Here is a 16,010-nt window from a genome sequence, read left to right as displayed (position 1 = left end):
TGCAAGGGATGGATAAGACAATTCCCGAGCTCCTCGCGATGCTAAAGGCTGCGGAGGTAGAAATCAAGAAGGAGCATCGAGTGTTGATGGTTAACAAGACCACTAGTTTCAAGAAAAAAGGCAAAGGGAAGATGGGGAACTTCAAGAAGAACGGCAAGTGTCGTGGAATTGTCACGGCAGATGTCCTAGTGAAAGGACTTAGCCATGGAGCCATCACAACTAGGAAGCATAAAGGGGTTAAAACGGGACAAAGGACACGAGGGTTTATACTGGTTCGGCCCCTTGTAGTGAAGGTAAAGGCCTAATCCAGTTTGAGGTGGTATTGCTTATGTTTCGATTACTAGGGAGCGAATCCGCTTGACCTAGCTTTCGATCTGATGTTACTTGCCCTGAACCGCCACCGGGTCGTCCCTTTATATACAGAGGTCGACGCCCAACGGCCTACAGAGTCCCGGCCGGCTCATAAACAATGTCCGGCTCGGTCTCTTAACTATGCTTGCCTTACAATACAAGTCACGTACATATGGCGGTTTATCACTACGGGCCTTAAGCCGCCTCTGGGCCTTGGGCCCTTAACTGAGCTGCCATCTTCAACCTTGGTCTTGGGCTTCAAGAATACTCGTAGGTATAACCCGGCCCCTCCTGGGCAGGTCATACCAATAGTTATATCCCCAACATTAGGCCCCAGATTGATTTGGACTGGTTCATGTCAATCTTCAACACTTAAGAAAAATCTTCTATCCTTTACTTATGAAATTTTCGTAACCCGCCATGACGTCATCCTCTGGTTTTGTGGTAACCCGCCATGACGTCACCTGCCATAAATGCATGTTTTGTTCAATGTATCCCAACGGATCTTTATATTAATGATCATCCCAAAAATCGAGGCGTCTTTGTAGTTGGATAACTTATGTTTTCGGCCTCCTCGTTTTTCGCGCTCTTTTAGTGGTCCTTCCTTATAAATAGACCCTCTAGGTGTTTCTTCATTCTTCCCTTTCTTCGTCTTCTTCCTCTCGCCCCCAACTATCGCTAGAGCTCCGCCGCCGCCGCAGCGCACCTCGTCTCTGTCAACCTTGGCCGCTGCATCGACCTAAATCGGACCAAAGAACGGCGGCGCCCCTCCGCAACAGATCCGCCGCTGTAAGTTTTCCCCTTTCTGCATCTCAGATCCATGCTAGGGTTTGCAAGCTCTTCTGTACAGTACGCAGTTCATCTCGGTTTCTTCATGTTTCTTCTGCCGCGGCCTCTTTCGATCCAACAACAGCATAGAACTCATGTGGTAGCTGTTTCGCATCCATTTTAGGCACTAGCAGATCCTTTTTCTTCATAAGAGAGCCTCATTAGAATGCATGAACTCCTCTGTACCATGTTCTTAGGTCTAGAAATTTTTCTTTTTTGAACAGCCATTTGATCCAAAATAATAGCTGCAGTTTGTGAAACCTGTTTATGCAACACTTAGGCAAAAATCTGCACTTGTTAGATTCATCTAGCCATGGCGACTCTAATCACCGGCTTTAAAGAGGCAATGCTCAATTGATAACCTTGACCACCCATGGCGGTTTAAACAGTTTTAACGGCTTATAGAGCCTATGGCGGCTTAAATGATCTTGACATAATTATCCTTATACCATTATGCCCCTTCATAAACCGCCATCTTGAATATGCACCGTAATGTTTTTCCCTCTCCGGCTTAAATTTGAACCAGTACTTTTTACTTTTGTCTTAGGCTTTCATCACAATGGCACCGAAAGCACCCACTTCCTGCAACTGGGTTAAATCCATTGTCACAGACAGCACACTTGACGACTTTGTGAAGACCGGTTATCTGCCGAAGAAAGAAATCATGTCTTATCGTGCTCCTAACCCGGAGGAAGAAATTCCTCAGCCCAAAGAGGGAGAAGTGATCGTTTTCACGGATCATATGACCCGGGGTTTCTCTCCACCTGGCTCAAAATTCTTCAGAGATGTGTTGCACTTCTTTGATCTTCGCCCGCAAGACATCGGACTCAATTCCGTGTCTAACATCTGCAACTTCCAAGTATTCAGTGAAGTATATCTTGGAGAAGAACCCAACATTTTGCTCTTTAGAGAGCTATTCTATTTGAACCGCAAGAATGAGTGTGCCAGCGGTCAGAGCTTAGAACTTGGTGGTGTCTTGATCCAATATCGTAGGGACGTAATCTTTCCTTATGCCAACCCGCCGAGTCATCCCAAACACTGGAATCAGACATGGTTCTACTGCCAAGACATCTCTCCAGATGGTGAAAACCCTCTGCCCGGGTTTCGTGTTCTACGTCTTGGGAACAATCACCCGCTCCCTGACAAGATCTCAGCCATCGAACGCAAAACACTCGCTCCCACCTTAGCCAAGATCAAAGCTCTCCTGGGGAACGGGTTAACTGGCATCGACTTAGTCCAGGTTTGGCTTGCCTGGCGGGTCATTCCATTGAGTCGTCGCCCCGGCTTGATTTGTACCTACACTGGCAAGAAGGATGACCCTTTGCGGCACAGCCCTGACGACTTACCTGAAGATGTCATTAATGAGATGACGAAATCCCTTCTGAACGAGAGCCTAGCAGATTGCGGTAAGGTGGGTCTAGCCCCTTTCTGCGAAGCTAACCCGGCTCCAAAGGTAAACCACCCATATGAATAAATTACTTTGATTTTTCAAAGTTTCACCCATACTCATATCTCTGCTATCTCTCATAGGCGGGTGATAAATTCTGGAAGGTCAAATATGACCATGAGGCTGCAAAGAAAGCCAGGAAGCAGAAGAAAGCCGCCAGGAAAGAGGCTGCCAAGAAGAAGGGCAAGAAAGCCACAGCCTCCGACTTGCTTTGGCTAGAAGACTCTTCTGATTCGGAGGTAGCCCTTGAGTCTCTTGGTTCCTTATTTAATCATCTTATTGACACTGATTATCAGCAGGAGGACACAGGAGCCAGCCGTAACAAGGCTGAAGAGGTAACTGTCACGACCGGTTTTACAATAAAAGAATTATGGAGGAACCAATCCCAGTTACGGACCAGCGAGGAAGAATTCCTTCTCACTGATAGACAATATATTGGTCACAGAAGAAAAATACCAGGAGTACTAAATATAATACAAGGTTGAGCAGAGACTGCCCAACAATTTATTACATGCACGCCGAGAAAACAATACGGCGGATAGGGTGGCAAACTACTAACTCACGATAAAAACGGTGGTGGAAATATCATCGCGAAGCGAGTGACATGATTCCAGAATACTACAACTCTTCGAGCGTCGGAGTGAGGCTCGAGAAGATTTATTGCGGGTGGCGGAAGCGTAAACGATACAAGTGACCAATATCCGGGATCGCGCAGGACTGACTGGGACTCCTCTAGGCGTCGGACGCGCTATCAAACTCTTCATCCAAGAGATCGCCTTCGTCAACATCTGGCCAAATCAACAAGCCAGGTGAGTACTATGAAAGTACTTGCAAGACAGTTCAGACATAAGGTATAACAAATGCAACCATGAAACACATGAATAAGTTAACCAGTGCGATCAGACACCGAGATAATAAATACTGGGTGCCAAGCGAGGGTCTGAATGACGCCTCGAGCGGAAACTGCAGAATAGTAATACTGGTGCCAAACGAGTGTCTGAAAGACTCCTCGAGAGGAAAATGCGGAATAATAATACAGGTGCCAAACGAGTGTCTGAAAGACTCCTCGAGAGGAAAATGCGGAATAATAATACAGGTGCCAAACGAGTGTCTGAAAGACTCCTCGAGCGGAAAATGCGGAATAATAATACAGGTGCCAAACGAGTGTCTGAAAGACTCCTCGAGCGGAAAATGCGGAATAATAATACAGGTGCCAAACGAGTGTCTGAAAGACTCCTCGAGCGGAAAATGCAGAACAATAATGCCACAGTCGGGCGTCGGGGCGACACCACATAAAGGGCTTATATCGAAAGTGAGAAACGAGTACACGCCACAGTCGGACGTCTGCGCGACGTCTCATAAAGGGCTTATATTGTAACACAACAATACTCTAATTCGGGAATATGACTTATCACAAGCACGAGACAAATATAATGTTAGTCCATCCACAGGAATAACAATAAAAAAATGAATTTACCACTTGAGCTTGTTCACCGGGGGCAAGTTTTCACACGGATAGATTTGGATATAAAGTCTACATTACTGATCATGGATACGATGATTTGGAAGGAATTGACTCTGCAGAGTTTGTACTTAACCACAGCCAACGGATTTCAGTAGTTACGGGGACTAGTTTCGTCTACGGTGTTCTGGAAGGAACACGTCTAACCAGTACACACCCAATTTAACCATCCGAAGCCAGGGATCACCCTCGGCAACATTCAGGAAAAACCCTGAGTCGGGGAGGCTACAACCTCGCGTAGCATGGGATCAAATTTCTATACGCGCGCTATAAGGGGGTGCCCCCCCCTCTCGGTCCCAACCGGAAACACCCATGCCCCCTGACCGAATGACTGGCTTTAATCCTGGGCCAAGGTACCATCATCCCGGCCTCTCTGTTTGGTGTGTACACGGAAAGAGGTTACCAACTTACTAAACCGTATCCTGGCAATGAGACATGTGGTAGCACGGAAAGGGGAAGGGACGATAACACGGCTCCAACCACGTTAACGTCGGAAAAGTCGGATGACACAAGGCTGGCATGCTACAACAGTACCACCTTGCTGCCCTTCATGTCACCACATGATTTAGGCCACCTCTCATCAGAGGTCATCGCAACTTTGGAACATGCGGGAAAAGATCGATAACGTGGCTCCAACCACGTTAACGTCGAAGAAAGTCGGATGACGCAAGGCTGGCATGCTACAACAGTACCACCTTGCTGCCCGTCATGTCACCACATGATTAGGCCACCTCTCATCAGAGGTCATCGCAACTATGGAACAACTGGGTCGTTGCCTTACAAGCAACGAGGTATTCATCGACACTCACATGCCACGCACAAACTTTCACATGAACATGCAAAACATCTGCCATATCAAATGTTCAAACATGCTTGCCTGGTTCGGAGAAGTCGGAGTCTAGCTCGGCGAAGTTCGCGGCTCCGTCCCCTCTCCCGGAACCTACGGCAATCACGAAACGGGGTACTAACGTGAAAACCAACACATGCACAGAAACTTTGCGAAATATTTTTCAAATAAATCCCATACAAAACTAGACAAAATTTGGAGATTGACAGAAAAAGAATCACTCAAAAATACCTTTTCATTAAAAAGTTATAAAGGTTTCTGTCCAGGGACCTTTCTGTAATGAAACAGAAAAGTTCCAGGGTTTTAACTGAGAAAACAGAAAACGCTTCGGCTGGGAATGCGCAAGCGCAAGGAGAAAACGTATTTTGCCCGAAGGCGCCAACAGAAAACGGTTCGGGGAAATAAAACAGAGGCTGACACGCGGGGCCCGCATGTCAGGTTTGAAAGCTCGCCGGCGCCCGAAGACGGCGATGGACGCCGGTGTCGAACCATGGTGAGTTAGGAGAAACGGAGGGTACCAAGAGCTTCAGTGTCTTCTTCCGCGTCGGTGGGTGGTGGACTCGTCCAACGGGGAGCACCACGTCGACGGCGACACTATCTCCAGCGGACGGCGGTTCGGGTGAGGTTGGGGAACTCCGGTGGAGGGCTGCAAAGTACGAATTGAGGCGCGGGTCAGAACGGCTGAGGCAAGGAGAAGCTACTGGCAAGAGAATGGGGGCTGTGGAGCACACACGGGGGCGAATCGGGCTGGATCCCGTGGCGGATCGCGGCGGCCGGAGTCGAGGAAGGAGACCTCCTCGGTGCTCTTCCAGTGGCTAGGCGTGCTCTAGAGGAAGTGCAGGGCTGGTGGGTGCTCGAGTTGAAGCTCGGGACCTCTATTTATAGGCAGATCGACGGGGTGGCCGTGAACGGAGAATCTCCGGCGAGCGATTACGGCGGAGCAGTGGGTTCGCAGGGGGTTTGAGCGGTCGAGCAGCATCAGTGGATGTTACGGGACTCGTTTTGCAGCTAAACGGAGCTGGCCCTGGCATAATGGCGTCTGCCCACGGTGAGGTGACCACACGGGCTCAACGGCGGCAGAGAGCGCGCTCCGCGCCCTGGGGTTCACGACGAGAGCGGCAGCGCATTCGGGGGAGTGGACGGCCACGCGGCAGGCTCCGGTGGTTTGGGCGGCGCTGGGTGGAGTCGGCGGCGCCGTGTCTCCCGCTGGCGTCCGCAAAGCCGCCGCCGGCGTCGGTCATGGGGCGGCGCACCTTCTGCTGCTCGTCGCCGACGCCCGCATGATGCCAGGCACTCGTGCGGTGCAGGAACAAGTGGGCGAGGACGAGGAGCAAGGCGACGCGAGGGTACTGGCGATATCGACGCCCGTTTCTGAAGAAAACGACAGTGAGCACTGACTGAACTCTGAAGTTAACTGAAACTTGACATGACCATGCACTGCAGGTGTTCGACAGCAGGTTTTGGTAAAGAGATAAATTTTTCTGGAGCTGTAACTTGGTGAGATGATCACTCAAAGTACCCAGGGGCTGCCTGAATTTACTTGGAATTTTTGGAGAAAGTTTTGAATGAATTTCACCAAATTTGGCAAATCTGGTCCAAACTTGCAGCTGATGTAGTTTGAAAATTTTGAACTGGAGACCAGTGGATCTTCGTGGTTCTAGGTTGAGGGTTCAAAGGACTAGGAGGGGAAAGAAGTTTGGTGGTAAAAGTCCAAACAGAAAATGAAGTTCCTTTGTAAATCCCCAAGAGGTAGAATAGAAGGCAGAAAATATTTGAATAGAGTTTGAATGGAAAATAAATACATGGGGAGGTTCAACTTGCTGGATTTGATGTAAATCATGATCCAGAGGTGAGGGAGTGTTTAGGAGAGAGGATTTTCACTTATGCCATGGCAAGAAGGAATAGTTGAAAGTGGCAAAGGACTTTCCAAAAGCCATAGTGCATTCTCAAAAATATTTCAAAGGTTATTTTCTCAAATGAAAAACATTTGTCTTGAGTCCAATGAAAAGCAAGAACCTCCAAGACCAAAGGAGGATCTTGGGTGAATTCAAATAAAATTTTTGCCATAAAGAAAATTATTTGAGAGTGAGAGTTCTCTTGAAGAAAAAATTTTAAATCACTCCCTTCAAGTCAAAAAAAATCTTTTGAAAAATCCAAATAAAAACTTGGGTGTCACAACACCTACCCCCTTAGGAAAAATCTCGTCCTCGAGATTTCTGCTGATCCTCAAATAGATATGGATACTCTGCTCGGAGGAAATCTTGCCTTTCCCATGTGGCTTCATCCTCAGTGTGGTTGCTCCACTGGACCCTGAAAATTTTTGTCGTTTTCTGACGGGTCCTCCGTTCAGACTCTTCTAAAATCTTTACTGGCCTTTCTCTGTAGGTGAGATCTGGTTGCATATCAATGTCCTCATGAGGTACATGTTTCTCCGGGTTACTCACACATTTCCTCAACTGCGAGACGTGGAATACGTCATGGACGTCTGACAGCTCCTTGGGTAGGTCTAGCTGGTAGGCTACCGTGCCTCTTCGTGCCTTCACACAAAATGGTCCAATAAACCTTGGGGCTAGCTTCCCCTTAATTTTGAACCATTGCAGACCCCTCATAGGAGATACTCGGAGGTATACGGAATCACCAGGTTCAAAGCTGACCTCATGATGCTTCTGATCATAGTAGCTCTTTTGCCGGCTCTGTGCTGTCTTGAGTCTGTCCCTGATTTGTTTAACTTTTTCCTCGGCCTCCTTAAGCATATCTGGGCCGAAGATACGGCTGTCACCTGTTTCTGACCAATTCAGTGGGGTACGACACCTCCGTCCGTACAATGCTTCAAAGGGTGCCATTTGCAAGCTGGCTTGGTAACTGTTGTTGTACGCAAATTCGGCATACGGCAAACTCTCTTCCCAACTGGTTCCATAGGTGAGCACACAGGCTCTTAGCATATCCTCTAGGATTTGGTTTACACGTTCTGTTTGTCCATCTGTCTGAGGGTGGTATGCTGTACTGAAAGCCAGTTGTGTGCCCAGAGCTTGTTGTAGGTGTTCCCAAAATTTGGGGACGAATTGGGTGCCTCGGTCAGATATTATAGTCTTTGGGACTCCGTGCAAGCAAACTATACGCGAGAGATAGAGTTTTGCCAGTCTTTGTGTGGAGTAGGTAGTCTTCACGGGAATGAAGTGTGCAACCTTGGTTAGTCGGTCTGTGATGACCCATATGGCGTCATTTCCGCGTTGCGATCGGGGTAATCCGACAATGAAGTCCATTCCGATTTCATCCCATTTCCACTCCGGTATCCTGTTAGGCTGGAGTAGCCCTGCTGGCTTTTGGTGCTCGGCCTTGATGCGCTGACATGAATCTCAACAAGCAACGAATGTGGCTATATCTCTCTTCATACCGTGCCACCAAAATCTTTCCTGAATGTCCTTGTTCATTTTGGTTCCTCCAGGATGTATCGAGTATGGAGCGGTGTGGCTCTCCGTCAAGATCTGTTGCTTGAGTTCCTCAATGTTAGGTACGCAAAGTCTGTCCCGGTACCATAATGTTCCTTCACTGTCCGTGACGAATTCTGAAGTCTTACTAGTATTCATTTTCTTCTTTATGCCTTCGATGCTGGGATGTCCTTGTTGAGCCTTCTTGATTTGTTCCACTATGGTGGGTTGTATCTCCAGGTTCGATATGGTGCCCTCAGAGACTAACATCATGTTGAGCCGAGTGAACTCTCGCTGAAACTCAGGCCTCAAGTTTTGCTGACCGTCACTGTCCGGGCTGGGGTTTCGGCTAAGGGCATCGGCCACTACATTTGCTTTTCCTGGGTGGTAGTGGATGCCGACGTCATAGTCTTTGACCAGTTCCAACCAGCGTCGTTGGCGTAAATTCAGCTCTGGCTGTGTGAAGATATATTTGAGGCTCTTATGGTCCGTATATATTTCACAGCGATTTCCCAACAGAAAGTGCCTCCACTCCTTGAGTGCATGTATAACTGCTGCTAGTTCCAAGTCGTGTGTTGGGTAATTTTCCTCATGTTTTCGCAGCTGCCTGGAGGCATATGCGACAACTTTGCCATCCTGCATTAGCACACATCCGAGACCTTTTCGGGACGCGTCACAATATACTTCAAAACTCTTGTGTATGTCCGGCACAGTTAAGACTGGTGCGGTTGTCAGCTTTTTCTTGAGTTCTTGGAAGCTCTTCTCACATGCTTCCGTCCATACGAATTTCTTGTCTTTCTTGAGTAGTTGGGTCATAGGCTTTGCCACAGTGGAGAATCCTTCAATAAATCTCCTGTAATATCCGGCCATTCCTAGGAAACTCCGCACATCTGTAACATTCGCGGGTGGCTTCCAGTCTAGTATGGCCTTGACTTTTTCTGGGTCTACGGCCACGCCTTCGTGGTTCAAAATATGGCCCAAGCAACCAACTTGTCTTAGCCAAAATTCGCATTTGCTAAATTTGGCGTACAACTGATGTTTCCTCAATTCTCCCAAAACAATTCTGAGGTGTTCATCATGTTCTTCTAGTGTCCTTGAGTAAACCAGAATGTCGTCAATGAATACCACCACAAATTTGTCCATGAATTTCATGAATACTTTGTTCATGAGGTGGACGAAAAATGCCGGGCGTTTGTTAGACCAAAAGGCATCACTGTGAACTCGTATAACCCATATCTGGAAGTGAATGCTGTCTTGGGAATATCCTCTGTTCGTACCTTCAGTTGATGGTATCCTGATCTCAAAACAATCTTTGAAAATACTTTAGCTTGTGCGAGCTGGTCAAACAAATCATTTATCCGTGGCATCGGGTATTTGTTTTTGATGGTGACCATATTGAGGGCTCGATAGTCTATGCATAGTCTCAGTGTCCCATCCTTCTTCTTGGCGAACAATACGGGCGAACCCCATGGTGAGGAGCTGGCTCGTATAAACCCCTTGTCCAGTAATTCCTTTATCTTCTTCTTCAACTCCACCAATTCTGAGGGTGCCATCCTATACGGCTTCTTATAAATGGGAGCGGTGCCAGGTGCTAATTCAATGCTGAATTCGATCTCTCGGTCTGGTGGCATACCTGGTAGTCCTTCCGGGAACACATCAGGGAACTCGCATACCACTGGCACATTTCTTAATTCTGCGATGTCCATCTTGTTCAGTTTTGGTTTCTGTGATCGTGGCCTTTCTTGAGCGGAAACTCTTATAGTCTTGCCATGATGGTGAGTGAGAATCACTGTCCGATTGAAACAGTCGATGAATCCTTTGTTGGTGGTCATCCAGTCCAACCCTAAAATGACATCCAGTCCTTTACTTTCCAACACGATGAGATTTGCGTGGAATGGTAGTCCTTCAAACTCAATGACCACTCCCTGGCAGTAACCCTGAGCAATTTGCTTATTTCCGGGGGACTTGATGATCATTGATTTTTCCAAGGGGAGTATCGGAAAACCATGTTGCGAAACAAAACTCTTCGAAACGAACGAATGGGAAGCTCCAGAATCAAACAAAACCATGGCAGGTTCTGTGTTGACAGGGAACGTACCGAGCACGATGTCTGGGGCATTCTGCGCTTCTTCCCTGGTCACATGGTTCAAGTGACCCTTCCTGTGGTTGTTGCTGGGATTGAAGTTGTTGCGCTTGGGGGCTGGATTGTTCCCACCATTGTTCGGCTTGGGTGCCGAGTCTCTTGGCTTCGGGCACTGTTTAGCATAATGCCCTTGTTGGCCACAGGCATAGCAGGTGACCCCTGGACGGTATGTGAACTCCTTGTCTCTGGCATGAAATTGTCCGACGGGTCTTGGCTCAGTAGCCGTGGATCTCCTCGTGTCTATCCTTGGGACCTTAGTCTTGCCTCGGTTGCTGCGGGCAAGAGTCGTCTTGTCCCTCTTCCGCTTGCTACGGCGCTCATTCTCCAGGGTGATGGCCTTGTCCACCAGCATCTTAAAATCCGGAAAGGTGTGTACAATCAGTTGGCATCTTAATGCTAGTGCCAGGCCGTCCAGGAATTGTTCCATCTTCTTGTTTTCTGTCATGTGCTCGTCGTAGGCATAACGAGACAGTTGGGTAAACTGGCCATTGTATTCTGTGACGGTCATGCCTCTTTGCTTCAGGTCATCAAACTCTCTCTTCTTGATCTTTAGGATGCTCCTGGGAATGTGTGCCCCACGGAAGCCTTCCTTGAATTCTTCCCAGGTGATGTTGTGTTCCCTGGGGTGCATGTGTAGGAAGTTTTCCCACCATGCTGCGGCTGCTCCAGTAAGGTAGTGTGGTGCATAAAGCACCTTCTCATGATCTGAGCATTGAGCGATAATCAGTTTCCTTTCAATCTCGCGAAGCCAATCATCGGCTTCCAGTGGCCTGTCGGTGTGAGCAAAAGTTGAGGGGCGAGTCTTTTGTAACTCAGATAACTTGGAATGTGGTTGATAGGGTTCACGGTGGTTTCCCATATTGATGACATGGTTCATCATATCCTGGTGCTGTTGCTGGCTTTGCTCGAAGAGACGGCATACCTGAGATAGTGCCGCTTCACTGTCCTGTTGGCTGGACTGACCCTGAGTGAAGTTGTTGCTGGTCTGTGTTCCGTAAACCTCTTCTGACTGATTGGGCATAGAGCGAGTCCAAGGGCGAGACATTTTTCCAGTCTGGGGTATCATTTGCAAAACCCATGAGAAAAACCGTGTAGCGCAGGAAAACCCTTGCAAAGGCAATAATCAAAAAGGCTTCAAGGTTTTCAAGAAACACAAATGATTTCACGGAGAAGAAGTGCTTAACACAAATCTTACATGCGAAAGCAAACACAAGATACAGCACTCAGGTTGTGCGTACACAATCCTGACATGTTATTAAAAACTAGCGTACTACTCCGGAAGGCAGCAACCACACCAATACAAACTAGCGTACAGATAAAAACAACACATCATACAAGCAGGCATAACACGCGGCTACTCGGTGCTCTTAGTCGGAGATGGTGAAGATCTCCTTCCCCTTGCCGATGGCAAGGCTCAGCGGTCCAGGAGAATCAACCTCCTCCTCTCTAGCTGGTTCCTGGCGTGCGACGCTGCGCTATGGTGATGGTGCGGGGGCGACTGGTGGTAGAGCGCGTGCGGCAGGCGGTGCGGCTCTGACTGGAGTAGGAGCGATGACTCGGTCGAACTCCTCAGTGGTAGGCAGACGGCGAGCAGTGGCCAAAACGGCCGGTGCATACGAGGCTGATGACGAGACGAATGTCAGAGGCGGCGCCGTGTGGAGAAGCTCCTTCCTGCTGGCAGGACCGCCCCGGACTAAGTCCATGCGGGCAGCCACAAGATCATCTACGAGGTTGTCGAAAGACTCCTCCAGAGCCTTGAGATACTCCACAACCATCTCGATGGCTTCATCTCGCTCTCCCCGATGGCAGGCGAACGCATAGTGGCTGGTGTAAGGCACATGGCATGGGAGGTAGCGATAGCGACGAGTCTTCATCGTAGGAAGGATGTCCCGAAGGCGAGCTATCGCCTCACGGGCAGCCATCTGCATGGCATGCCTCTCCGTAGGCATGGCCCTTCCCGTAAAACGGAAATGGCGAGCAGCAGATCGTCCTCCCCTGAATTGCACCACAGCCTGGTGCATAGACACGTCGTCACTGAGCTTGTGCTGATAGAGGGTGAACTCCGGGCGAGCTGCTGTCCCGATCGCGAGCTTGGTGATGGAGACGAGGAGCTTGACAAACCCCTCGGGCACGTTGGTGAACACTCGATTCTCACAGCCGCTGCCAACCATCTACAAAAGTAGGCAAAAATTCTGAGTAGTCATGTCATAAATTTTATGATGACCAACAGAAAATAGCTACAATTGCAAAATGCTGAAAAAGCACTAAAGACGCTAATAACCGATTAGTGATCGCACCTAGTGGCTTCCTACAGTCAGCCTGGCTCTGATACCAAGCTTGTCACGACCGGTTTTTCAATAAAATAATTATTGAGGAACCAATCCCAGTTACGGACCAGTGAGGAAGAATTCCTTCTCACTGATAGACAATATATTGGTCACAGAATAAAAATACCAGGAGTACTAAATATAATACAAGGTTGAGCAGAGACTGCCCAACAATTTATTACATGCACGCCGATAAAACAATACGGCGGATAGGGTGGCAAACTACTAACTCACGATAAAAACGGTGGTGGAAATATCATCGCGAAGCGAGTGACATGATTCCAGAATACTACAACTCTTCGAGCGTCGGAGTGAGGCTCGAGAAGATTTATTGCGGGTGGCGGAAGCATAAACGATACAAGTGACCAATATCCGGGATCGCGCAGGACTGACTGGGACTCCTCTAGGCGTCGGACGCGCTATCAAACTCTTCATCCAAGAGATCGCCTTCGTCAACATCTGGCCAAATCAACAAGCCAGGTGAGTACTATGAAAGTACTCGCAAGACAGTTCGGACATAAGGTATAACAAATGCAACCATGAAACACATGAATAAGTTAACCAGTGCGATCAGACACCGAGATAATAAATACTGGGTGCCAAGCGAGGGTCTGAATGACGCCTCGAGCGGAAACTGCAGAATAGTAATACTGGTGCCAAACGAGTGTCTGAAAGACTCCTCGAGAGGAAAATGCGGAATAATAATACAGGTGCCAAACGAGTGTCTGAGTGACTCCTCGAGAGGAAAATGCGGAATAATAATACAGGTGCCAAACGAGTGTCTGAAAGACTCCTCGAGCGGAAAATGCGGAATAATAATACAGGTGCCAAACGAGTGTCTGAAAGACTCCTCGAGCGGAAAATGCGAAATAATAATACAGGTGCCAAACGAGTGTCTGAAAGACTCCTCGAGCGGAAAATGCAGAACAATAATGCCACAGTCGGGCGTCGGGGCGACACCACATAAAGGGCTTATATCGAAAGTGAGAAACGAGTACACGCCACAGTCGGACGTCTGCGCGACGTCTCATGAAGGGCTTATATTGTAACACAACAATACACTAATTCGGGAATATGACTTATCACAAGCACGAGACAAATATAATGTTAGTCCATCCACAGGAATAACAATAAAAAAATGAATTTACCACTTGAGCTTGTTCACCGGGGGCAAGTTTTCACACGGATAGATTTGGATATAAAGTCTACATTACTGATCATGGATACGATGATTTGGAAGGAATTGACTCTGCAGAGTTTGTACTTAACCACAGCCAACGGATTTCAGTAGTCACGGGGACTAGTTCCGTCTACGGTGTTCTGGAAGGAACACGTCTAACCAGTACACACCCAATTTAACCATCCGAAGCCAGGGATCACCCTCGGCAACATTCAGGAAAAACCCTGAGTCGGGGAGGCTACAACCTTGCGTAGCATGGGATCAAATTTCTATACGCGCGCTATAAGGGGGTGCCCCCCCCTCTCGGTCCCAACCGGAAACACCCATGCCCCCTGACCGAATGACTGGCTTTAATCCAGGGCCAAGGTACCATCATCCCGGCCTCTCTGTTTGGTGTGTACACGGAAAGAGGTTACCAACTTACTAAACCGTATCCTGGCAATGAGACATGTGGTAGCACGGAAAGGGGAAGGGACGATAACACGGCTCCAACCACGTTAACGTCGGAAAAGTCGGATGACACAAGGCTGGCATGCTACAACAGTACCACCTTGCTGCCCTTCATGTCACCACATGATTTAGGCCACCTCTCATCAGAGGTCATCGCAACTTTGGAACATGCGGGAAAAGATCGATAACGTGGCTCCAACCACGTTAACGTCGAAGAAAGTCGGATGACGCAAGGCTGGCATGCTACAACAGTACCACCTTGCTGCCCGTCATGTCACCACATGATTAGGCCACCTCTCATCAGAGGTCATCGCAACTTCGGAACAACTGGGTCGTTGCCTTACAAGCAACGAGGTATTCATCGACACTCACATGCCACGAACAAACTTTCACATGAACATGCAAAACATCTGCCATATCAAATGTTCAAACATGCTTACCTGGTTCGGAGAAGTAGGAGTCTAGCTCGGCGAAGTTCGCGGCTCCGTCCCCTCTCCCGGAACCTACGGCAATCACGAAACGGGGTACTAACGTGAAAACCAACACATGCACAGAAACTTTGCGAAATATTTTTCAAATAAATCCCATAAAAAACTAGACAAAATTTGGAGATTGACAGAAAAAGAATCACTCAAAAATACCTTTTCATTAAAAAGTTATAAAGGTTTCTATCCAGGGACCTTTCTGTAATGAAACAGAAAAGTTCCAAGGTTTTAACTGAGAAAACAGAAAACGCTTCGGCTGGGAATGCGCAAGCGCAAGGAGAAAACGTATTTTGCCCGAAGGCGCCAACAGAAAACGGTTCGGGGAAATAAAACAGAGGCTGACACGCGGGGCCCGCATGTCAGGTTTGAAAGCTCGCCGGCGCCCGAAGACGGCGATGGACGCCGGCGTCGAACCACGGCGTGTTAGGAGAAACGGAGGGTACCAAGAGCTTCAGTGTCTTCTTCCGCGTCGGTGGGTGGTGGACTCGTCCAACGGGGAGCACCACGTCGACGGCGACACTATCTCCGGCGGACGGCGGTTCGGGTGAGGTTGGGGAACTCCGGTGGAGGGCTGCAAAGTACGAATTGAGGCGCGGGTCAGAACGGGTGAGGCAAGGAGAAGCTACTGGCAAGAGAATGGGGGCTGTGGAGCACACACGGGGGCGAATCGGGCTGGATCCCGTGGCGGATCGCGGCGGCCGAAGTCGACGAAGGAGACCTCCTCGGGGCTCTTCCAGTGGCTAGGCGTGCTCTAGAGGAAGTGCAGGGCTGGTGGGTGCTCGAGTTGAAGCTCGGGACCTCTATTTATAGGCAGATCGACGGGGTGGCCGTGAACGGAGAATCTCCGGCGAGCGATTACGGCGGAGCAGTGGGTTGGCAGGGGGTTTGAGCGGTCGAGCAGCATCAGTGGATGTTACGGGACTCGTTTTGCAGCTAAACGGAGCTGGCCCTGGCGTAATGGCGTCTGCCCACGGTGAGGTGACCGCACGGGCTCAACGGCGG

Source organism: Aegilops tauschii, chromosome 7, assembly GCF_002575655.3.
Source record: "Aegilops tauschii subsp. strangulata cultivar AL8/78 chromosome 7, Aet v6.0, whole genome shotgun sequence".
NCBI classification, from domain to species: domain Eukaryota; kingdom Viridiplantae; phylum Streptophyta; class Magnoliopsida; order Poales; family Poaceae; genus Aegilops; species Aegilops tauschii.
This window is presented reverse-complemented; position numbering follows the sequence as displayed.